This window comes from Strigops habroptila, chromosome W, assembly GCF_004027225.2.
Source record: "Strigops habroptila isolate Jane chromosome W, bStrHab1.2.pri, whole genome shotgun sequence".
In the NCBI taxonomy this organism is placed as follows: domain Eukaryota; kingdom Metazoa; phylum Chordata; class Aves; order Psittaciformes; family Psittacidae; genus Strigops; species Strigops habroptila.
The window spans coordinates 1,740,396-1,766,038 of record NC_044301.2 but is presented as its reverse complement, the minus strand read 5'-3'; the positions used below and the strand labels follow the sequence as shown (position 1 = coordinate 1,766,038).

The 25,643-nt window shown below is 44.8% G+C and overlaps 1 pseudogene; it reads left to right on the top strand.

The window, feature by feature from the left end:
* Positions 1-25,643, top strand: part of LOC115619223 — a 45,124-nt pseudogene that overhangs the window by 4,241 nt on the left and 15,240 nt on the right.

Below are 25,643 nucleotides of genomic sequence, written 5' to 3'. Positions count from 1 at the left end.
ACCGTTGCCGCCTTCAACACCGGGAAGCATGCCAGGAACGCCACTAGAAACTGAAATACTCCCCTACAAAGAGACCCTTGCTGGACAAGGTGACAAAAAACTCCAAGAATTACTGAAAAAACTAGAGGAAATCGAAATCTCTCGAACAGATAAGCCACCACCGGTTCATAATTCTAACCCCTTCTTTTCTCCAGGGCCTTGTCAACCATCGCCTTATCCTACCGCGCCACCTAGTGGACCGCCGATGCCATGGCCGGCGTTACCACCAGCCCCATTGGGGGAAGGGATGTGTGGTGCAAGCAGTGGGGGTAATGATCCAGCTGTTCGCTGGAGGGGAATTATTCGAGACGCAGTAATTGACGGACAGCTTCTCCCCTCAGCGTTCCCCGTTATCGTGGGGGTAGGGGGAGGGGGCGGTCAATGGGTTGCTTTAGACTGGAAAATTTTAAGGGAGGCAAAATCCGCGATTTTGCAATATGGACTGCAATCACAATTAACAACCTCTCTCTTACAACATGTTTTTACTGCTAATTTGCTAACACCCTATGATACTCGAATGGTAATACAAACTCTCCTACCACCGTCGGCGCAACTGCATTTTTATCATAAGTGGCAACTTCTTTGTGAAGAAGCTGCGGCGACCACTAGACAACCACAAGACCCTTTATATGGGGTTCAAGCACAAATGTTAATGGGAAGTGGTCCATTTGTATGAGCAGAATTTCAGGCACAATTTCGAACAGAAATTTTACAATTATCTCAACAGTTAGCATATCAGGCTTTACAAAGTGTACATTTGCCAGGACAAAGTACACCATCCTTTAGTAATATTAAACAGGGAAGCACAGAACCATATGGCAAATTTATTGATCGATTACATGAGGCAGTTATGAATCACCCTGATTTGGGACCAGAATTAAAAGGGCAATTAATTGATACATTAGCATGTGAGAATGCTAATGAAAAAACAAAAAGGGCAGTAGGAATGTTGCCACGAGGGGCTACTGCCACAGAAATGCTTGAAGCAGCTGAAAGACTGTTAGAGGCAGATAAAGCTGCATATGTAGCTGCTGCCGTTGGGGCAGCAGTTCGACCAATGTTACAAGGACAAAAGACAGGAGGCAAAAAACAGGATAAAAAATGTTATAATTGTGGGAAACTGGGCCATTTTAAAAAGCAATGCAAGGCCCCAATAGTAAATAGGCCAGATCAAAAACCGCTAGCAAGGTGGTGTGAAAAATGTAAAAGGTCAAGTCATAACACAAACGAATGTAGACGTAAGGGAAACTGGAAACCCAGCGCACAAACCCTGCACGCGATGACACAAGTACAGGGTGCTTGGACCGCTGTCGCACTGCCACTTCATGAAGTGCCGGAGTGGACATGGCAACAGCAGTAGATGTCACACCACACAAGAAGTGAAATTGGTTGATTCAAACTTGAGGGGTCCTTTAGGTCATGGATTAAGTGCTTTGTTATTAGGACGATCTTCAACGTTCAGACAAGGAATTTTTGTATTACCAGGAGTCATAGATGCAGACTATTCAGGAATCATTAAGATTATGATTTATACCTTGGCGCCTCCAATATCCATTCCTGCCGGAAGCAAAATTGCTCAATTAGTGCCATTTTATTCACAAATACCACATGCTGACCCCCTCAAGCGCAGAGAAGGAGGGTTTGGATCTACTGGACAACCTCAGGTCTTGCTTGCACTGGATATCCAAAAGAGTAAACCAGAGGAACTAGTAGAACTCAAACATCCTCATGGAAAAACGATAACATTCAAAATGATCATAGATACTGGAACGGATGTTACTATAATACCAGTCTCCAAATGGCCAAAAGAATGGCCTCTGGTAAATTCAAACTCAGGTGTATTTGGTATTGGAGGTGTCCAAGCCACATTCATAAGTCAAGAGGTGATATCGTTTTGCTTTCCGGATGGTGCCACAGTATCTACAAGTCCTTATGTACTGAACATACCAATTGCTTTGATAGGAAGGGATATATTATGCCAAATGAAAGCAAAATTGATCACCCGTCCTTTTTAGGTGCGGCCATTGATCAAGAGCAGCCATTGATAAAAATCTCTTGGAAAACCGATAAACCAGTTTGGGTAGATCAATGGCCACTAAAGACAGAACGGCTGCAAAAGGTCCAAGAACTTGTTCAAGAACAATTAAATGCCGGACACATAGTAAGTTCAACTAGTCCATGGAACATGCCTATCTTTACCATCTCAAAGAAGAACGGGAAATGGCGTTTGTTGCATGACTTAAGGGCCCTTCAGCCGGGGTTACCCTCACCAGTAATGTTACCCGAAAACTGGGAACTTCTTATAATTGACCTGAAAGATTGTTTTTTCACGATCCCTCTGCACCCAAAGGATGCAGAGCGGTTTGCCTTTACAGTCCCTTCTGTTAACAAAGCTGAAACGGCAAAACGATATCATTGGATTGTCTTGCCACAAGGCATGAAAAATTCTCCAACAATATGTCAAATGTTTGTTGCCTGGGCATTGGAACCTGTGAGAAAAATGTTTAATACCTTGATAATATATCATTATATGGATGATATATTGATTGCTGGAAAAAATTTAGACAAACAAAAGGTGTTGCAAGGAGTCACGAAAATTTTAGAGTCGAAAGGACTAAAATTAGCCCCGGAAAAAATTCAATGTCAATAACTTGGCAATATCTTGGGTGGATAATTACAGACAGCACAGTTAAACCACAGAAAATAAGCTTAAAAATGGATATCAGAACATTGTCAGATGCACAAAAATTGGTCGGAGATGTTCAATGGGTTAGGAGTATATGTGGGATTACAAATGATGACCTGAAACCACTCATAGAATTGTTAGGAACTTCAGCTCAAGCAAATGCATTTCGCCAGCTCGACAATGAACAAAAGTCGAGTTTAGAGAAAATCTCGCAAAAAATTGCACATAGTTATGCCCAAAGATTGGTGTGTGGACACCCAATAATGTTGATGATAATCAATTCAGCGAACAGCCGCTTGTATCCATTTGCATTAATTATGCAATGGATCGAACAACGTTGTAATCCGTTAATCATTTTAGAATTGATTTTTTTGTCCATACAACCAAAAAAGACAGTTTTAACGAAACCAGAGGCCCTTAGTCAACTCCTTATAAAGGGCCAAACCAGAATTATCGAAATGTCTGGTCAAGAACCAAGAGTTATATTTGTACCTATAGTACAGGAATATTTGGAATGGATGATACATGTTTCACAGGAAATACAAATAGCTATCGCAGGATTCCCTGGATTGATTACTAACAAATATCCATCACATAAAATGATTACAGTCTTACAAGATCAACACTTTGAAGGTACGAGTTATAACTCCGAAACCCCTGTAGAAGGTATAACAATATTTACAGATTGTTGCTGCGTTGCTTCAGCCAAGACTTGCAGAACTAAGCCAACCCCTGGCTTAGGGCTAGAAGATCACAGACACCAATATGGAGGATGACCAAATAGCGTTTTATTAAACAACAGCAGGTGTTTTATACCTTTCGGCCACACGGAAGTACCTGTGCTGACCCAATCAGAGGGCAGGTTAACAATTTTTACCTTTTATGGTATTGTCCAGCCTGGCCCCACAATTCCCCTCTCCATGCTATGGGGCTTGTGAGAGTATCTAGGGAGGGGCTCTCTCTTTCCGTACATCGCGATATCTTCCGGCCGCCATACCTTAACTACCTACAACAGATGCAGGGAAACGTTCTAAGCGAGCCGCTATAACGTGGCAAGAATCAGGAGTCTGGACAGACTATGTTCTACAGGGAAGAAACAATGACTCTTTGCAAACTCTTGAATTATCTGCTGTGATATGGGCTTTTCAAAATTGGCATCACGAACCAATCAATATAGTATCTGATTCCTTATATGTTGTTGGTATTGTGAAACGATTAGAAAGTTCCATGTTACGAGAAGTATCAAATAAGAGATTATATACATTATTATTAACCCTTTTACAACTGCTGAATAATCAAAAACAACCTTATTTTATCACTCACATTCGCAGTCACCAACATATAGGTGGCCTAGCGGAAGGAAATAATCGGGCAGATCAGCTTGTTGCTCCTGCATGGACAGGACCTCCAGTTAACAGCTTTGAACAAGCACGATTATCACACGAGTTTTTTCACCAAAGTGCGAAAATGTTAAGACGACAATTCCACCTAACTCAAGCCGATGCACAAGGAATTGTGAACTCATGCCCTGCTTGCCAGAAAGTAGGCTTCGGACTTGGCTTGGGAGTTAACCCTCGAGGATTAAAACCACTACAGCGATGGCAAATGGATGTCACACACATCCCGGAATTTGGTAGACTAAAATATGTCCATGTAATGGTAGACACCTTTTCAATGGTAATTTGGGCAACGGCTCAAACAGGGGAAACTGCTCAACACATAATGAAACATCTTTATGTTTGTTTTGCTGTTATGGGGGTACCATTATCAATCAAAACAGATAATGGTCCCGCATATGTTTCCCGAACATTCCAATGCTTTTGCCAACTATGGGGTATATCACATATTACAGGTATCCCCCACTCTCCCACAGGACAAGCTATTGTAGAAAGAGCATATCAAACTTTAAAGAATCAGCTCTTAAAACAAAAAACGGGGGAGAATGGTATGGGACCAGCTGAATGTATAGCTAAAGCATTGTATGTGTTAAATTACTTGTGGTTAGCAGGAGATCATGATGAACCTCCAATGATTGTTCACAGTAGTGTATTAAAATCTGGTTTAGAAAGAAAAGAAAAAATTTTAGTTCAGTACAAAGATTTAGAAACAGGACAATGGAAGGGACCTGTTGAAGTGCAAATGACTGGTAGGGGATATATGTGCTTGCTTACAGGAGAAGGACTCCGTTGGGTGCCAGCACGGTGGGTGAGACCGTGGAAGGAGACAGCATCACCTGCGGAGAACCAGGATACTCCCGCTGTCAGCGGTTGAGTGGCACTAGACTTAGAGAAACAAATATTCGAGCAGGATAGGAGAATACTGATCGTTTACGTTGAGTGCTCGAAACCGCTGTTGGTACCATTTGTATGGCAGATTCTTCCTGAACAGGGAAAGAGCACTAAACGAAGGTGTGCTAAGCGCTTTGCTTGGAGGTGTAGGAAAAGGCATGGCCATGAGCGCAAATAATCTGCTTTTTGTATCTATAACCCTGTTAATGCTACAGCTAGCTAATGCTGCTTTTGAAGCTAATGCCTATGTAGATTTGCTAGAGAAAGTTGTTAACTATACACACGTGAAGAACTGCTGGGTGTGTGGAAGTGTAGAACAGTTTAATGCACCACTCTTAGGAATCCCTTTGGGTAACTGGATGGAACTTAACCCCTATAGCCTATTAAATACATCATCTCAGTGTAAGCAAAGCAATGTAACTATGGAGTCAACCAGCTTTGTTTGGGAATTAATTAATGCTTCAATCCCTTATATCAATTATTCCACAGGCGGGATGAATTTAGGAATAATCAATATGTCACTGGGAAATTGGTCAGCTGTAAAGCTGAAAATAGATCATTCCTCAGACCCCAATAAGCCAGGAAACTATACTTCGGGTACAGGAACTCGGCAATGGGCTGATTACCTTTGGGGACGCGCTACCATTAATTCAAGCTTGGCAATCAATGCTACTTGTAATCTCCCAAATGGATATTGGTGGCTCTGTGGTGATCAGAAGGCTAGAAAACAGCTACTGGGGAATTGGATGGGACAGTGTACTATGGGAATCCTAGCCCCACCGTTAACATTATACAACCATACCAGTTTTCACGGCATAGTGCGAGGCATATGGGGATTTAGCTGTAAGAAAAGCAGCACACCAAATCCACTCATAACATATAATACTGGTTTCCACAGTTTTGTAAGGGTTTACTACCCGCTCTGGGAATAGTCCAATTAGAAATGGCAATAGCAAATATATCAGGGGAAATGGAGATTATCGCTAATCGCACAGCAGAAGCCCTTTTTGGCATTCAAAAAGAAATAGATTCATTGAAAAGAATAGTGTTGCAGAACAGGAGAGCCCTGGACTTATTGACAGCTCAAGCTGGTAGAGTATGTACTATGCTTAACGAATCGTGTTGTAGTTTTATAGATCAATCAGGGAAGGTGTTGCGAGATGTTAATGAAATATGGAAGCACGCAAAGATTTTACATATGGTATATCAAGATGGGAAAGCCTCTTGGTTGGAGGATTTGTTAAATGGATGGGGTCTGAAGGGTTGGTTGGTCTCCTTAGCGAAAGGTGGCCTGATGATGCTTATAGTCATTCTAACGATCTTAATACTGTTGCCCTGCCTTTTTCACTGTATCCAACGTATGGTAACCAGTGCTATGAAACGTGTGTGGATCGCTCAAAGAAAAGAAGGGGGATTTGTGGAGGATTACTTGGAACAAAATGGACATATGAGCGATCCAGGTCTCATGTCGATAGCAAGGGATTGAGTAAGGCGATGCGGCCTAGCGACAAGGTTACGAAAGAACACTTGGGGCGACGAAATGAGGAAGTTATCTCGAGAGGAAAACAACTCCTGGATGTGGAATAAGGAATTTGGCAGGATTAAGGACTTATAAGGCATTCGTGTGAACCAGGAGCTTGAACCAATCCTGAACGGTTGCTATACACGTGTTTTAGTAAGCTTAACCAATCAGAACCATATAAAGTTCTCGTGGACACTCAGAGAGGGTATATAACCAGCTATTCGGGCTCAATAAAAGCATCAGCATTTAATCACATTGATTGGTGTGCTGTCCATTTATCTCCCGCAAATCACTAACAAATATCCATCACATAAAATGATTACAATTTGGCAAGATCAAAAATTTGAAGAAATAAGTTATAATTCCGAAACCCCTGTAGAAGGAATAACAATATTTACAGATGCAGGGAAACGTTCTAAGCGAGCTGCTGTAACGTGGCAAGAATCAGGGGTCTGGACAGACCATGTTTTACAAGGGGAAAACAATGACTCTTTGCAAACTCTTGAATTATCTGCTGTGATATGGGCTTTTCAGAATTGGCCCAGTGTGTCAATCAATATAGTATCTGATTCATTATATGTAGTTGGAATTGTGAAACGATTAGAAAGTTCTATGTTAAGAGAAGTAACAAATAAGAGACTGTATACATTATTATTAACCCTTTTACAACTGCTGAATAGTCAAAAACAACCTTATTTCATAACTCACATTCGTAGTCATCAAAATATAGGTGGACTAGCTGAAGGAAATAGTCGGGCAGATCAGCTTGTTGATCCTGGAAGGTGATTGGGAGGGTCCCGTGAAACTATTAACATGGGGCCGAGGTTATGCTTGTGTCTCTACAGGTCCAAGGGATGCGGTGGGTCCCGGCAAAATGGGTAAAACTGGCGTTGGAAAGGGCCTCGGGGGAACAATCTTCGTTATCCGTGTCGCCCTATGACCCTTGAGCCGTGGCTGGTAACCATTCGACAAAATGTTTGGGTAACCTTTGCGAACTTAACCAATCAATCATCCTTTTGTTTGGCCTTGGCATCCCCCAGTGACCCTTTCCGCATCTGCCTAATAGGGTTAGGTGACCTGCAAGACTGGAAGAGTTTTCAAGATTATGTAAATGATACGAGCTGCCTGTCTGGGCCCAAAAATGCGACTGGAATCCAAACACTGATTACAGCACTGAATCGCACTGGCCCAGACCCGGAAGAACTTGATATCATGGCCACCCCTGGCAATAATAGTTGTGTGAGGTTTAGCCTCCTGGGGAATGGAAATGTGATAAGTGCCCTACAGGGCCTGGTCACGAACTTTTTTATACAGTATCTAGGAAGAGATAGAATGGGGAAATGGATAAACCATACAGGTATGCAAGACGTAAGTCCACGTGATTATGGATATGATAATACCACTTGGTGGTGTGGTGAACGATTAAAAATAGTAGAAACATCGAAAGTAGCAACGCCAAAATTATTACCACCGGGCATATTTCTAATATGGGGAGATCAGGCATGGCCAGGAATTCCTGCCTGTCCAATAGGAGGACCATGTACCTTAGGAAGACTCACCACGTTTGCCCCATCTATGCACCAGTTGTTAAATAACACCACCCAAAGGGTTCGGAAAAAGAGAACGCTAGAGACCTATGGGGAAAACTGTAATTCAGAGGTTATTAACTGGAACGTGGCAGAAAGAGTATTGATGTCTCTATTTGCTCCTCACATAGGAGTAGCCAAGGCGCTAGGAAACATTGACAAACTTTCATGTTTAGTGGCCAAACAGAATAACCTAACTTCATTTTTGTTATCGGAACTTGCTTTAGATGTAGGATCAATTAGGCATGTGACGCTTCAGAATAGAGCAGCCATAGACTTTATTGTTAGCTCATGGACACAGCTGTGAAGATTTTGAGGGCATGTGTTGCATGAATCTCTCTGACCATTCAGAGTCAATTCACAAACAGCTGCAACAATTGAAAGAATTGTCAGAAGAACTCAAACGACATAGTGGAGATGATTGGTTGCGAGACCTGTTGGGGAATTGGGGTATCACTGGTTGGTTACAGGAAATAATCATCTGAGGAGGAATGTTATTGATTTTAGTTTTGAGTATGATCATGATAATTCCTTGTATATTACAATGTGTTCAAAACATGATTCAAAAACACATTCAGGCCATCAACCTGGTCCGTGTTGAAAACAAAACAGGGGGAATTGTGGGGACATTCTTGGATGAAGCAGGAGGACATGATTATGTGGAGCTGACCAGAGAAGGCCAAGGGATATAAAAGAGGGACGTGAACAGGATGGACCCAGATCAAGAAGGAAGTAACGACGAGAAGATGCCAAGTCATCATGACTAACTATAGCTGTATAGGATTAGCTAATGCCGCGTGAACAGTAGAGTGTAGCCAATAAGATGTCTAGCATAGGCGCGTGAACAGATGATGTTAACCAATGAGCTTTTGCCAAGACTAACTTCCTTGTTAATTGAAGGTATAAAAGTGTAACGGTAAAATAAACTAGGTCTTCGATCTTTCTTCGGAGTCCGTGCCGTCAATCCCCTCATCTAGTTGGTTATGTGATGCTTTATTTTCCAGTGGTCCCAGTGTAGACCAAGAAATCATTTTGCACCCAAAGATGTGAACACTTTCCTACAATCATGTAATCTAGGCAGCATGAACAATAGCTACCAGGGGATTGTTCAGTGGTGTGTAACAAAGGGTTTCTAGTCTGGGGAGATGATTTCTTCAAAGAGCAAAAAAAGTTTACTTGGTTTTTAGGTGTGGTCAGTCGCGTCTGAGAAGAGTTTCAGAGTACAGCCCTTATCTTTCATAGGCAGTTGTACTGATTCTGGATTTTGGCTCTTTGTAGTGCCAGCTACAACAAAATGATTCTCTCCTTTTGATCATTCAGCTTTTGACTAAAGGCCTTTGGTCCATATGGCCTGCATTTGCATCTGGACAGATGGTGCTAAGGAATCACAAACCCTGCTGTACCCCAAAGGAGAGACAGTCTAGGTAAGCTTAGCCTGTACTACTGGTTAAGTCACCAGGATTGCTGGAAGGTTTTTGAAAACTAAGACCTTACAAAGCAGAACCTCCTCCAGTGTTAGAGAGAACAATGATGTTGGGTAACCCCACAAGCGTTCAGCATAACAGAGAAGACACTGTTGGTTCCAACTAGTAGCTCTGTAGGAGATGTCAAGTATGGGCTGCATCAAAAGCAGCGTGACCAGCAGGTCAAAGGAGGTGATCCTGCCCCTCTACTCTGCTCTTGTGAGACCTCACTTGGAGTACTGCGTACAGTTCTGGTGTCCTCAACATAAAAAGGACATGGAGCTGTTGGAGCGTGTCCAGAGGAGGGCCACGAGGATGATAAGGGGGCTGGAGCACCTCCCGTATGAAGACAGGCTGAGAGAGTTGGGGCTGTTCAGCCTGGAGAAGAGAAGGCTGTGTGGAGACCTCCTAGCAGCCTTCCAGTATCTGAAGGGGGTCTACAAGGATGCTGGGGAGGGACTCTTCCTTAGGGACTGTAGTGGTAGGACAAGGGGTAATGGGTTCAAACTTAAACAGGGGAAGTTTAGATTAGATATAAGGAAGAAGTTCTTTACTGTGAGGGTGGTGAAGCACTGGAATGGGTTGCCCAGGGAGGTTGTGGATGCTCCATCCCTGGCGGTGTTCAAGGCCAGATTGGACAGAGCCTTGGACCACGTGGTTTAGGGCAAGGTGTCCCTGCCCATGGCAGGGGGGTTGGAACTAGATGATCTTAAGGTCCTTTCCAACCCTTGCGATTCTATGATTCTATGATTCTATGATTTATGTAATAGTGAGTCATGCTTAGTATAAGCATCACCATTCCATGCTATCATTTAGTGATTCATTGACCAACATTATACAGGATCCTGTCAGGGCCCTGAGTGCACCAACAGGCTCTGCGAGCTCTTCTCCAGTCCTAGGCTCTTGGGTGCCTGGGCTCAAGACTGGTTTTGATACAGCACAGCTGGATAACCTGGGATCAGGTGCTGTGGAAAGAACTGTGTGAGAGAGAGATTTGAGAAGCTTTCGCTCAGGTGTCTCATACCTCACTGATCCTAGCCTGCTGATTTGACATCCCAGGTGACATCGGACCTTCTTCATCATTGCAGACTTGCCTGACCGTCACTGAACTACGGGGTGACCCAGGCTACCATCAAGGGACCTGCTCTGCTGTTCTTGTTCAAGTCCTGTGGCATTGTGACCCACTCCCTGATTTCCTTGCTGTCACCCTGTGGGGTCCCAGCTCCCCTTGAGCAAAGGCACCCAAACCCTGAGGAGTAGGGGAAAAGGTTGTAGAGGCTGGTGCACTCAGGGCTCTGACAGACAGCAGGACACCTCTGTGGATGATATAATAAGGATAGTTGGACTTTTTAGTTTTAATTCTAGCTGGTTGTAATAGGAAACATGCACAGAAGGCTGTCCCATTCCTGGCAGTGTTCAAGGCCAGGTTGGACGGGGCTTGGAGCAACCTGCTCTAGTGGAAGGTGTCCCTGCCTGTGGCAGGGGGTTGGAACTGGATGAGCTTTAAGGTCCCTTCCAACCCAAACCATAATATCATATGGTAATGATAACAAAATCCAGCAAAGGGACACTTAGTCTAGAACCTTCTGATGTTCCTAAGGGATCTAGAACCTCCTGAAACTTAGTATATTATCAGTTCTCTTTTCAAACAGCTGTTTTCCTTGACCCAATAAATAGTATCTACTAACTATACATAATTAGTATCTATTCTCTTCTCATACAGAGAACTCACTCACCTGGCTTTTTATACCAAAACCCATTATGAAGTTCTTAAATCAAGAGGTAGTAATAGCAGGATGTCTTGAATAGCTTCCCACTCCATCAAGGAATTTTAAATTGTCCATTGTATGCTATATGATTTTTCCCTTACCTGAGAGAATATATATGTACTACAGTAAAAAAAAAAAAAAAAAAGAGGGCAGTAGGAAGAAAACCAAGATCCTTGAGCTGGTTTATTATGAGTTCATTCTTATGTATAGGGCACACTTAAGTCCATGCATCCATTCTTTCCCTGTGTCTCTGCAGCAATAAACAGGCCCTTCTCACCATTCCAAAGCCACCATTCTTGGAGCAAATGGAGTCCTACTTAAAGAAGGAGCTGCAGGCTCTTGATTGGACTAAAGAGAACTCCCAGAAACTGAAATCACAGGTCTGATACAAGGTTCTCTTGACTTGTAATGAAGTGCTGAGATGAGTACTTAAATTTGCTATCCAAAGGAAAAAGGAGATGAGAAAAGTAGGTAGTATTGAATAAGTGGGCTTGCAGCTCAGACTAGAGAACTTGCACAGCAATCAGTTTATTTATATATTGGGTTGCTGATGTTTGCATGTTGTTGGGTTGTTTACATCATCTCATGTACTCCACAACTTCTATAACAGTTTCCATTTTCAAATCAAAGCCCAAGTCTTCAGAAGACATGATAATCTAAAGTGGATGTAAAACAATTTACATGCTAAACTCCTGGAGATTCCTGCCTAAACCTATCAAGCAGCAAGGGTGCAGGTTCCCAAATTTTCACTGCAAAACCTCTCCTTTCTGAAGTTAGATTTCTGCATGTGACAAGAAGAGGCTTTCTTTTGCCTGAGCCTAATCAGGATCCCCAACATTCTTAGTTTCTAATGGGCCTGATCCTGGTAGGTTTGTTGTGAGTGTTTGAGAACACACCTCATGGAGACATTGAGAATCACCACTTTAATTTAAAACACTGATAGGAGTGGGTACTCCTGCTTTTGTCATATCCTGACAGAGCATTTATGGGAAGTTTGCATTTGATTTTCTCTGTGCTAATTCATTCAAATTCTCATTCCAAAGGAATCCTGTAGTGACAGGGAAAGTGGTAGATGGAAGAAGAATGGAAGGAAACAGTGAGAGAAAGCAGAGGTTTCATAAATGTGTTTATGCTTTGGAAATTTTTTTTACTGTCTTACATGACAGGTTTTGTTTTTGTTGTATTTAATAATGAGGTACACTCAGGGGGAACATTACTTACTGCTAGTGAAGTCTTTGCATGGCCTAGTGTCCTGGGTTCAGCTATAGCAGTCATTTTGCTCCTTCTTAGTAGCTGGTGCAGTGCTGTGTGTTTTAACTTTCAGCCTGGGAACAACGCTGATAACACTGATGTTTTTAGTTGTTGCTAAGTAATGTTTATTCTGACCAAGGACTTTCTCAGTCTCATGCTTTGCCAGGGAGGAGGGGAAGCCGGGAGGAAACAGAGACAGGACACCTGACCCAAACTAGCCAAAGGGGTATTCCATACCACAGCATGTCATGCCCAGTATATAAACCGGGGGGAGTTACCCGGAAGGCACAGATCGCTGCTCGGGTCGGGCTGGGTATCAGTCGGCAGGTGGTGAGCAATTGTATCCTCTCCCCTTGTTATTTCACTAATCATTATTATCATTGGTGGTAGCAGTAGTAGTTTTGTATTACACCTTAGTTGCGGGACTGCTCTTATCTCAACCCGTGGGAGTTACATTCTTCCGATTCTCCTCCCCATCCCTCCGGGAGCAGAGGGGAGGAAGAAGGGGGGGAGTGAGCGAGCGGCTGTGTGGTTCTGAGTTACCGGCTGGGCTCAAACCACGACTCCTAGATACAACCCAGGAGTTTGACTATCCTCTCTGAACAAGTTTTATTCTGCTGAGGAGGACATCTGCAGAGAGACACTCTCTGCTGTGCCATTGAACTTCACAAAATAGGCAACAAAAGCAGCAATAGGATCTTGTTACATATCTTTAACAACAATATTGTTACATCCATATTGTAACTTGAATTCCAATCAGCTCCATCTGATGCGTGTCATTTTCATTTTGTAGCTGTGCCCTGACAGACTTGATTAAAGCTTCTCTTTGCTCTCCATCATGCTGTGGTGCACATCAACAGCGGAGAGAACTCCACCTTCATGTGAGGATTTGGGATGGCAGACCAGAGATGGAGAGACAAAGTGCATTGTGTTAGCAGTATTTTTGCAATTATCTTTACTGTCATTACATGCCATTTGCGTCAGACAAAACAGCTATCTCTGAATTCTGAAAAATGGGCCACTGAATGTTTTCTCAAGCTTGTTTTCTTCTCTCAGCCCTACTGAGAGGTCTTTGAATTCTTCACAGACAGCTTCAAGACCTATAAGCCCTTGCTGTCCACTACAAGGAATGAATATGAAGTTACTTTGGGTAAGCTTTTGGACTTGGACCTTTCATACATAAGATGTTGTTGGAGGCCTTTTTTCCCCCCATAATATTTTAGATGTTTAGATGTAAGATTTTTAGGTATTTTAAATCTTCATCACATACACAGTTCAGGCAACAGCAGTGTCTCAAGATTTTCTGGGACAATCACAGTTCTGGTGGGGTGTATCATACTAATATATTTGGAGGCACTTGCACTGGTAACTTGAAGATTGAATTACTCCTGAAGGCAGGGCAGAGAACTGAACAGGCCATTCTTAGTGAGCTTTAAACTTTGCTTGGCATTCAGATGCCACAGTGATACCAGGACTTTGTAAACAATCACAGAGGGCTAGAAATAGACTGTAACCAGGAGCTCATTTCACAAAGGGCACTGAGAAGCTATCAAATGTCAGCAGTCTTCTACTGTGAGACTCTTAAAGGTTATATATTGTTTATCCCAGTACCTGTTACCTGGACTACCTAATCACAGGCCCTCATTATAGGCAGTCGTTCTTTGCACCTTCAACCAGGTGAATAAGTCCATTTTAATAACTCTAAATTTTTTATTTTTTTTCCAAATTACTTTTATCAGTTTCCTTCCAGAACTTTCCTAGACATTTCTTTGCTTCAGCTCCCAGAAAGATTACCGGTGCCCATGCTGTAGCTGATGTTGTACTGCTTTCTGAAGGTTTTTGGTTTGTTTTTTTATTTGGTTTGGGTGGTTTTTGTAAGCATCTATTTACTGACTCCTTCATTTTGCTTGGATGTGATATTTCCCTTTTTTTCCTTGAAGTCTCTGGAGACCCAGCAAAACATATCTTTTATGGTTTTTTGAAATCGGCTGAATGCCAGTGAACCAGTATGCCATGGTAGCAAACATACTTGAAGGTCTAAGAAGAAAACATGGATTTTTTTTAATTTTTTTTTAATTGGAATCCTCCCATCTTTCTGAATATTGAGGACTCATTTCTCTAATTATAGATATTACCTTGATAATGAGGCCTGCATGACATCCATCCACTTTTAGCTAAGGGTATTGGATGGGGTTATCGGTAAGTAAGTTCCAGGCCTCCTCCTCTCAGCTCTCCCAGCACAGACAACAGCTCACCTATCTGGCCAAGGAAGCAGAGATCTAATCCAACAGCTCTTGGCCATGGAAACAAGAAGGTCCCGCTTCCCAGTTCTGATGGTGCCCTCCCACTGCTTAGACTGCACCAGCTCTGGCACCTGCTGGATATCTCTATGAGCTGAGTCAATTCACCCAGCAGGAAAAAGAGAACAAGAGCTGCAAAGTTTCCTGTTGTTTTAGTGAGTTGACTTACTCAAAAAGGTGTCTGAGCTAGGGAAGAGACAAAAGCAAGTGTCCGAAAACAGAAAGCATACAAAAGAAAAAGGAAGGAAATTTACTGATTGTCGTGGCTTGAGCCCAGCCAGTAACTCAGAACCACACAGCCGCTCGCTCACTCCCCCCCTTCTTCCTCCTCCCGCTCCTGGAGGGATGGGGAAGAGAATCGGAAGAATGTAACTCCCATGGGTTGAGATAAGAGCAGTCCCGCAACTAAGGTGTAATACAAAACCACTACTGCTACCACCAATGATAATAATGATTAGTGAAATAACAAGGGGAGAGGATACAATTGCTCACCACCCGCCGACCGATACCCAGCCCGACCCGAGCAGTGATCTGTGCCTTCCGGGTAACTACAGTGAGGGTGGTGAAGCACTGGAATGGGTTGCCCAGGGAGGTTGTGGATGCTCCATCCCTGGCGGTGTTCAAGGCCAGGTTGGACAGAGCCTTGAGCCACATGGTTTAGGGCAAGGTGTCCCTGCCCATGGCAGGGGGGTTGGAACTAGATGATCTTAAGGTCCTTTCCAACCCTTACGATTCTATGATTCTATGATTCTATAAAATTGCTCACCACCCACCGACCGATACCCAGCCCGACCCGAGCAGTGATCTGTGCCTTCCGGGTAACTCCCCCCGGTTTATATACTGGGCATGACGTGCTGTGGTATGGAATACCCCTTTGGCTAGTTTGGGTCAGGTGTCCTGTCTCTGCTTCCTCCCGGCTTCTCCTCCTCCCTGGCAAAGCATGAGACTGAGAAAGTCCTTGGTCAGAATAAACATTACTTAGCAACAACTAAAAACATCAGTGTTATCAGCGTTGTTCCCAGGCTGAAAGTTAAAAAACACAGCACTGCACCAGCTACTAAGAAGGAGAAAAATGACTGCTATAGCTGAACCCAGGATACAAGTATGCAGCTTACTAGTCCTTATCAGTTTTTAGTACCACCTAGTTCCTATCTCTGCTTGTGTTATGACAGAGCTTGGTCATGGAATCTCCACTCCGCCCCATCCTCTGTCAAGCAACGTTGCCAAGGGAACCACTGTGGGGTGAATGCCTTGCATACCAGGTGCAGCCGCATCTTACCCTGAAAGTCTGTTTAGTTTTATACCTTTCCGTTATGTGTGAACAATGCTACATTTTCAAATATAAGTTTAATTTCTAAATCATGTTCAGTAATTATTCCACAGCAGCTAAATCAGACCACAAAGATAATAGCTGGTTGGCTGAGAAATTTGATGCTGTGGTGTAAAGCAGGTTTAGTTTCAGTTTCAAAGGGAACTGAAATGCTACAGATGGATAGAGTGTGCATGTTAGGTGGAGTGACGAGACAGCTCTCTAAGCCACCTGGCCCATTTATCAGCTCCAAAGCTGCACCTTAAGACTCTGAGCACTGTAGTGAGTGACTATAAGCAGAACATGAAATTCTGATGTTAGGAGCCCTCACAATGGCCACCTCTCACAGATTTTAAAGTTGTTTTTGTTAAGCACAGTCAGACATAATTTAAGAATAAAGATAAATATTTAGGAGCTCAGTTCTATAAATCAGTGTCCTGGGTCCAGCTATAGCAGTCATTTTTCTCCTTCTTAGTAGCTGGTGCAGTGCTGTGTGTTTTAACTTTCAGCCTGGGAACAACGCTGATAACACTGATGTTTTTAGTTGTTGCTAAGTAATGTTTATTCCAACCAAGGACTTTCTCAGTCTCATGCTTTGCCAGGGAGAAGGGGAAGCTGGGAGGAAGCAGAGACAGGACACCTGACCCAAACTAGCCAAAGGGGTATTCCATACCACAGCACGTCATGCCCAGTATATAAACCGGGGGGAGTTACCCGGAAGGCACAGATCACTGCTCGGGTCGGGCTGGGTATCGGTCGGCGGGTGGTGAGCAATTGTATCCTCTCCCCTTGTTATTTCACTAATCGTTATTATCATTGGTGGTAGCAGTAGTGGTTTTGTATTACACCTTAGTTGCGGGACTGCTCTTATCTCAACCCATGGGAGTTACATTCTTCCGATTCTCCTCCCCATCCCTCCGGGAGCAGGGGGAGGAAGAAGGGGGGGAGTGAGCGAGCGGCTGTGTGGTTCTGAGTTACTGGCTGGGCTCAAACCATGACAGTTCTTTTTGGCGCCCAAGGTGGGGCACGAAGGGTTGAGATAACAACAGATCTGACCAGAGTGCATCTAATCATATTTGTGATAAGCATTCATTGTTACTACTCGTCACAATGGTGATTATTTGGCTCTCAGACTTGCTGCGCTTGATCTCAGAGTTTCAGCATGTTGTACCTTACTTACAGCCACTATTTGCTGTTTTAGTGTTTATCGGCTGGGAGGCCTGGGCTAAGGTCCTTGTTTCACTGTACTTCATGGTAATGACTTGTAATACAATAGACTCATTGATCATGAAACTGGTCTGGTTTGTGCTTCCAGCGTGGCCATCACCTCTATACATTGGGAGGTATATAATGAAATATTTTAGCAATTGCATATCTTTTTTTTCTCCTCGGGGGGTAAACTTACGAAGGAAGCATTCTCTTTCACCCCCCGTTCCCCCACCAGCCTATTTGCAACAGCAGTTGAGAGTTCTGAAGGTTTTAGATGGCCTTTGAATACCCTTGAAACCTGCCTGCTGATTGTGCTGGGGATCAGCATGTTGGCAAACATACGGAGTGTGTTTTACCCACAGCCATCCCACCCTGGGAACATCCTAATTCATTTAATCTCGAAAGTTAAGCAGTATCGGGTTCAAATCTGGTCTAGGGTTAGACGACGATATAGGAGGACCACCAGGAGATTTTCCCTGAGGCTGGACAGTCATGAGTGGCAGGGTGTGTGGGATAGTATGGGCAAGTATCTAGGCCAGTGGGCCCCTCCAGTGCTTTGGAACTTCACCCCTGAACAAGTGCAACATCCGGAAAAACTAGTAAAACACTTAAACGAGGTGTGCTGTCATCCTGGTTATACCAGAGAGGGACAAATCATGGCAACGTGCTGGGGCTTGGCCTAGGCCTACAGAGCCCTGCTCAACACTATCCAGCACCTTCAAAGGGAAAAAAAATGTCTCTGGATCTGATGGCAAAGCAACAGACAACGCAGCTATGCCAACTACAAGCACAGCAGCTACTCAAACCCTGACCACAACAGACAACACAGCTACTCCAACTTCAAATACAGCAGCTACACCAAACCCAGTGACAAGCACAACAGCTACTCAAACCCCGACAGCAACAGACAATGCGGCTACTCCAAGCATCGCAGCCACACCAACCCCAGTGACAAGCACAGTAGCTACTCAAACCCCGACAGCAACAGACAATATAGCTACTCCAAGCACCGCAGCTACACCAACCCCGGAGACAAGTACAGTAGCTACTCAAATCCTGACAGCAATAAACAATGTAGCTGTTGGTGTTATTCAACTCCCAAGCACAACAGCTGCACCAACCCCAGCAATAGACATTGCAACCACTCCAGTCCTAGTGGCAGACACTGTAGCCACTCCAACCACAGTGACAAACACTGCAGCTAAACCAAATGGCCAGTTTGTGACAATGTCTGTTGCCCCTGTAAGCAAAAGCAAACGAGAGGCACAAAGAGCAACCCACGAAGCGAAGAAAGATGAAGACCCAATGCCATTACTACACGGAACAGCATCTGAACAAGAGTTACTACTATGTGGAACAGAGGAAGAGGAAGAAGAAGAAGAGGTCACTTCTCGACCCCGGACCTCAACCGAGCTGCGGAATATGCGAAAAGATTTCACCCGTCTTCCAGGGGAGCACATTGTCACCTGGTTGCTCCGATGCTGGGACAATGGGGCCGACGGTCACGAACTAGAAGGTAAGGAAGCCAAGCAGCTGGGATCACTAGCTAAGGAAGGAGGAATTGACAAAGCGATTGCAAGAGAGAAGCGAGCCCTCAGTCTTTGGAGGCGGCTCCTGGCAGCTGTGAAGGAAAGGTTTCCCTCCAAAGACGATATTACGAGTCGCTCAGCCAACTGGACCACGACAGAGAAAGGCATCCAGTCCCTGAGGGAATCAGCCATTCTAGAGATGATCTATCGCAGGCCGGATGCCAGGAACACATCCGTAGATCCAGATGAAGTCAAATGTAGACGACCCATGTGGCGGAAACTTACACGGAGTGTGCCATCATCATATGCCCACACATTGGCATCAATGACCTGGAATGACAGAATATCCCCAACAGTGGATTACCTGATTCGTCAACTCCGAGAGTTCGAAGACAATCTCACCCCTTCCATCATTTCAGCTGTGGAAAAACTGTCCCAGGAGTTCAAACAATTGAGAGACGATTTATCCGATCTATCTAGCCCCCCACGCGTACCAACCCATGTCTCAGCTATTAACAGAAGGCGCCCTACTGCTTGAGAAAGAAAATATAGGAGGTACACGCCACGGGCCACCCTATGGTTTTACCTGCGGGATCACGGAGAAGACATGAGAAAGTGGGATGGAAAACCTACTTCAGCTCTGGAGCAACGGGTGCGTGAACTGAAGAGGAGAACAATGGTCAAGGATGATCCTCCCAGGAAAGCTGCTGCTCCAGTCTCTGGTGAGCAGTTTCCCAGATGGAGTGGAAGAGCTGATTTTACTCCAGCTCCTGGGATAAGGGATACTAATCCCTTTCTACAAGACATAAGTGGAGAATTTTATGATCACTATTAGAGGGGCCCTGCCTCCAGCCAGGTGGAGGAGAGGGATAATCGGGTTTACTGGACTGTGTTGGATCAGATGGCCTGGCACATCAGTCCCACAGAAGTATAAGGCTCTAGTAGATACCGGTGCACAGTGTACTCTGATGCCATCAAGGTATCAAGGGGTGAAACCCATTTATATTTCTGGAGTGACAGGAGGATCCCAAGCGTTAACTATGCTGGAAGCTGAAATCAGCCTGACTGGGAGGAAGTGGCAAAAGCACCCCATTGTGACTGGTCCAGGGGCTCCATGCATCCTTGGCATAGACTATCTCAGGAGAGGGTACTTCAAAGACCCAAAAGGGTACAGATGGGCTTTTGGTATCGCTGCCTTGGAGACAGAGGAAATTAAGCAGCTGTCCACCTTACCCGGTCTCTCGGAGGATCCTTCTGTTGTGGGGTTGCTGAAGGTCGAAGAACAAGTGCCAATTGCGACCACAACAGTGCACCGGCGGCAATATCGCACCAACCGAGACTCCTTGATTCCCATCCATAAGCTGATCCGTAGACTGGAGAGCCAAGGAGTGATCAGCAGGACCCGCTCACCCTTTAGTAGCCCCATATGGCCAGTGCAAAAATCTAATGGAGAGTGGAGACTAACAGTAGACTATCGTGGCCTGAACGAAGTCACACCACCATTGAGTGCTGCCGTACCAGACATGCTAGAACTTCAATATGAACTGGAGTCAAAGGCAGCCAAGTGGTATGCCACAATTGATATTGCCAATGCATTTTTCTCAATCCCTTTGGCAGCAGAATGCAGGCCACAGTTTGCTTTCACTTGGAGGGGCGTCCAGTACACTTGGAACTGACTGCCCCAGGGGTGGAAACACAGCCCTACCATCTGCCATGGATTGATCCAGACTGCACTGGAACAGGGGCAAGCTCCAGAACACCTGCAATACATTGATGATATCATCGTGTGGGGTGATACAGTGGAAGAAGTTTTTGAGAAAGGGAGGAAGATAATCCAAATCCTGCAGAAGGCTGGTTTTGCCATAAAACGGAATAAGGTCAAGGGACCTGCACAGGAGATTCAATTTTTGGGAATAAAATGGCAAGATGGACGCCGCCAGATCCCCACAGATGTGATCAACAAGATAACAGCAATGTCTCCACCAAGTAACAAGAAAGAAACACAAGCTTTCTTAGGTGTTGTGGGGTTCTGGAGAATGCACATCCCAAATTACAGTCTGATTGTAAGCCCTCTCTACCACGTGACCCGGAAGAAGAATGATTTCAAATGGGGCCCTGAGCAACAACAAGCCTTTGAACAAATTAAACGAGAAATAGTTCATGCAGTAGCCCTTGGACCAGTCCCGGCAGGGCCAGATGTGAAAAATGTGCTCTATACCGCAGCTGGGGAGAATGGTCCTACCTGGAGCCTCTGGCAGAAAGCTCCAGGGGAGACTCGAGGTCGACCCCTCGGCTTTTGGAGTCGGGGATACAAAGGATCCAAGGCCAGCTATACTCCCACTGAAAAAGAGATACTGGCAGCCTATGAAGGGGTTCGAGCTGCTTCAGAAGTGATTGGAACTGAAGCACAGCTCCTCCTGGCACCCCGGTTGCCTGTGCTGGGCTGGATGTTCAAAGGCAGGGTCTCTGCTACACATCATGCAACTGATGCTACATGGAGTAAGTGGGCCGCACTAATTACACAATGAGCTCGAATAGGAAATCCCAGTTGTCCAGGAATTCTAGAAGTCATCATGGACTGGCCAGAGGGCAAAGATTTTGGGATGTCACCAGAAGAGGAGGTGTCACGTGCTGAAGAGGCCCCAGCATATAATGAACTGTCAGAGAGTGAAAAGCAATATGCCTTGTTTACTGATGGGTCCTGCTGTATTGTGGGAAAGCATCAGAGATGGAAGGCAGCTGTGTGGAGTCCCCTGGGACGAGTTGCAGAAACTGCTGAAGGAGAGGGTGAATCAAGTCAGTTTGCAGAGGTGAAAGCCATCCAGCTGGCCTTGGACATTGCTGAACGAGAAAAATGGCCAGTACTTTATCACTATACTGACTCATGGATGGTGGCAAATGCCCTGTGGGGGTGGTTGCAGCAATGGAAGCAGAGCAACTGGCAACACAGAGGTAAACCCATCTGGGCTGCTGCATTGTGGCAAGATATCGCTGCTTGGGTGCAGAACCTGGTGGTGAAGGTACGCCACGTAGATGCTCATGTACTCAAGAGTCGGGCCACTGAGGAACACCAGAATAACCAGCAAGTGGATAAAGCTGCTAAGATTAAAGTGGCTTAGATGGACTTGGATTGGCAACATAAGGGTGAATTATTTTTAGCCCGGTGGGCCCATGACACCTCAGGCCATCAAGGCAGAGATGCAACATATAGATGGGCTCGTGATCGAGGGGTGGACTTAACAATGAGCACTATTGCCCAGGTTATTCATGAATGTGAAACATGTGCTGCAATTAAGCAAGTCAAGTGGTTAAAGCCTCTCTGGTATGGAGGACGATGGCTGAAGAACAAGTATGGGGAGGCCTGGCAGATTGACTATATCACACTCCCACTGACCCGCCAAGGCAAGTGCCATGTGCTTACAATGGTGGAAGCAACCACTGGATGGCTGGAAACATACGCTGTGTCCCATGCCACTGCCCGGAACACCATCCTGGGCCTTGAGAAACAAGTCTTGTGGCGACACGGCACCCCAGAGAGAATTGAGTCAGACAATGGGACTCATTTCCGGAACAACCTTATAGACACTTGGGCCAAAGAGCATGGCATTGAGTGGGTATATCACATCCCCTACCATGCACCAGCCTCTGGGAAAATCGAATGGTACAATGGGCTGTTAAAAACTACACTGAGAGCAATGGGTGGTGGGACTTTCAAACACTGGGATACACATTTGCCAAAAGCCACCTGGTTGGTCAACACTAGGGGATCTGCCAACAGGGCTGGCCCAGCCCAATCAGAACTTTTACGTACTCTAGAGGGGGATAAAGTTCCTGTGGTGCACATAAAGAATTTCCCGGGGAAGACAGTCTGGGTTATTCCTGCTTCAGGTAAAGGCAAACCCACTCGTGGGGTTGCTTTTGCTCAGGGACCTGGATATACTTGGTGGGTAATGTGGGAAGATGGGGAAGTCCGATGTGTACCTCAAGGGGATTTCATTTTGGGGGAAAACAGCCAATGAACTCAATTGTACGCTGTTGCCTGCTCTATAACACTTTGATAGCCCACCAGCTAGATATCTTCAGGTCGCCAGCAACTGACCCTGACTTCCCTCTGATCATCACCTCAACAAAGAATGAATTTTGAGGAAACCAGACGAGGTTGGCCGTAACATCAGCAGGCAACAACCCAACACTACATACCGTCCCTCCTGCCCTGAAAGACTATTACAAGAGATGGAGCCTGACATCATGGACTGGATGAGTTCAGCAATTTTACAGGGATTGGTCCATGGACTAGGGAATGATATCTTTCTCTGTGTGTGGGTGTGGGTGTATATATATGTGTATATATGGGACAGGGGCGATGGTGTGTTGAGAGATGTGGGATCTGAGCATGATGTGAATGGTATGGAATAAGGGGTGGATACTGTCCTGGGTTCAGCTATAGCAGTCATTTTGCTCCTTCTTAGTAGCTGGTGCAGTGCTGTGTGTTTTAACTTTCAGCCTGGGAACAACGCTGATAACACTGATGTTTTTAGTTGTTGCTAAGTAATGTTTATTCCAACCAAGGACTTTCTCAGTCTCATGCTTTGCCAGGGAGGAGGAGAAGCCGGGAGGAAACAGAGACAGGACACCTGACCCAAACTAGCCAAAGGGGTATTCCATACCACAGCACGTCATGCCCAGTATATAAACCGGGGGGAGTTACCCAGAAGGCCCAGATCGCTGCTCGGGTCGGGCTGGGTATCTGTCGGCGGGTGGTGAGCAATTGTATCCTCTCCCCTTGCTATTTCACTAATCATTATTATCATTGGTGGTAGCAGTAGTGGTTTTGTATTATACCTTAGTTGCGGGACTGCTCTTATCTCAACCCGTGGGAGTTACATTCTTCCGATTCTCCTCCCCATCCCTCCGGGAGCGGGGGGAGGAAGAAGGGGGGGAGTGAGCGAGTGGCTGTGTGGTTCTGAGTTACCAGCTGGGCTCAAACCACAACAACTTGCTACCCTGAGCCAACAGTCTGTCATCTTTTGACAAAATGCTGTCCTTTGTGCGAACTTTGCCTCATTATAATGCATTTTAATACAAAAACACACCTCCATCTCCAATGCTACCCACCTCCAAGGTGAGACCACCCCTCCTCGAGCATGCTCTTTGAATTCTTTTTGGTATTATACCCTTAAAAGCGAAGCGAGAGAATTTTACACCAATAATAATAAAGGTATGTATGACTAGAGTCACTCAAGCTCCACCTTGAAGGTGAAAAATAGTATAAAAATGGCCCAAGGAAGGGGGAATACTAGGGAAGACATCATTGTGGACAAGTCAAGGAAGATTCCATCAGCAGATTACCCTTGACTCCTGGGACCGGTCGAAGGGCTGGACCTTTCTTCCCCCCCATAGGGACGCCTTTGGGTAAGACTTGCACTGTATCAAGTGCTTCCCTGGGAAAATTAGGAATCTCTATATAGAGTCACTGTCTACTTTTATATTTTAAAGCCAGGCTGTGTTATTCATAACTTTGTCATGCGTTTGTATAATTCACAACCCTATTATTTGCACGTGCTTTTGCAGACAGTGTATTTATCACTGGCAATCCATAAGAACCTGTATCTGTTGCTTCAATAAACTGCACTGTTTAAGTAGCTAATCGTAATAGTTTTCTCATTGAACATGACCAAATCCTTTAAGTGTGGCCATGTTAGTTCGTGAGAACGATTAGACTGAAGGTGCAGTGCACTATTAGTGCGTCCGGAATTGTGATCGTTCAATATATTGAACGTGACCAGACTGATAGTGGTAAATTGGGCATCACTCAGAATCTAAGCCTAGCCGCACCCAGCCCCTCTAATATCTGAGGACCAGCTGGAATGCAAGGGGGTTTATTTTCTGCCAGGTTGTTTTGTCTTACTCTGGTTTTAATGCCCTAGACATATATCCTGTGTACTAGCTTAGCCTAGATGACATTTAAGGTACTCACCACTGCACCCACTACTGGGGTGGGTTCTGCCCTTACATCTGCTAGCATTACAACATACGCACACTTCAGTCAGAATGGTCTAGTTAAAAAAAAAAACAAAAACCAAAAAACACCCCCAAACAAAAAAACCAACCACCAAACACACACACCAAAAAACAACCAAAAAAACCCCAAACCAAAAAACCACCCCAAAACCACAAAATGTATTATTAAATGCTGTCCTAAAAACATACTGCTTACACTGTATATTTAGCTGGATCCTTTTGTCAGCACGATGTTTGAGGTAGCCAGCACATGCATAGCTGAGCACACAAGCCAGAGAAGGCAGCTGCCTCCGATGGGTACAGGGATGTGCAGCCTGTACTGGCTGCTTCCAACCACCATTTCCCTTTTGCCACAACTGGGCATATAGCTGTAGCTACTTTGGGTGTTAAGATTGTGCTAAGCCAGTACTGAGGCTTTTATGGCATTGTTTCTGGTGTAAATTCACATGAATGTGAAGGTACTAAAGAGAATTTGGAAAATATTATTGTGGAAGAGAGCACCATCAAATCCCTACAGCTGTTAGCTTGAGCTAAAGGTCGCATCACTAGGAGCCCCTCTAAGACAAAGCTGAGTGACAGGGTAGATCTTCATGGTGATGTTATCCACAGCTGAATCCATTTCTAGATTAAAATAATACTCAGGTTGCTATGTCCACAAGGCCTTCACATTT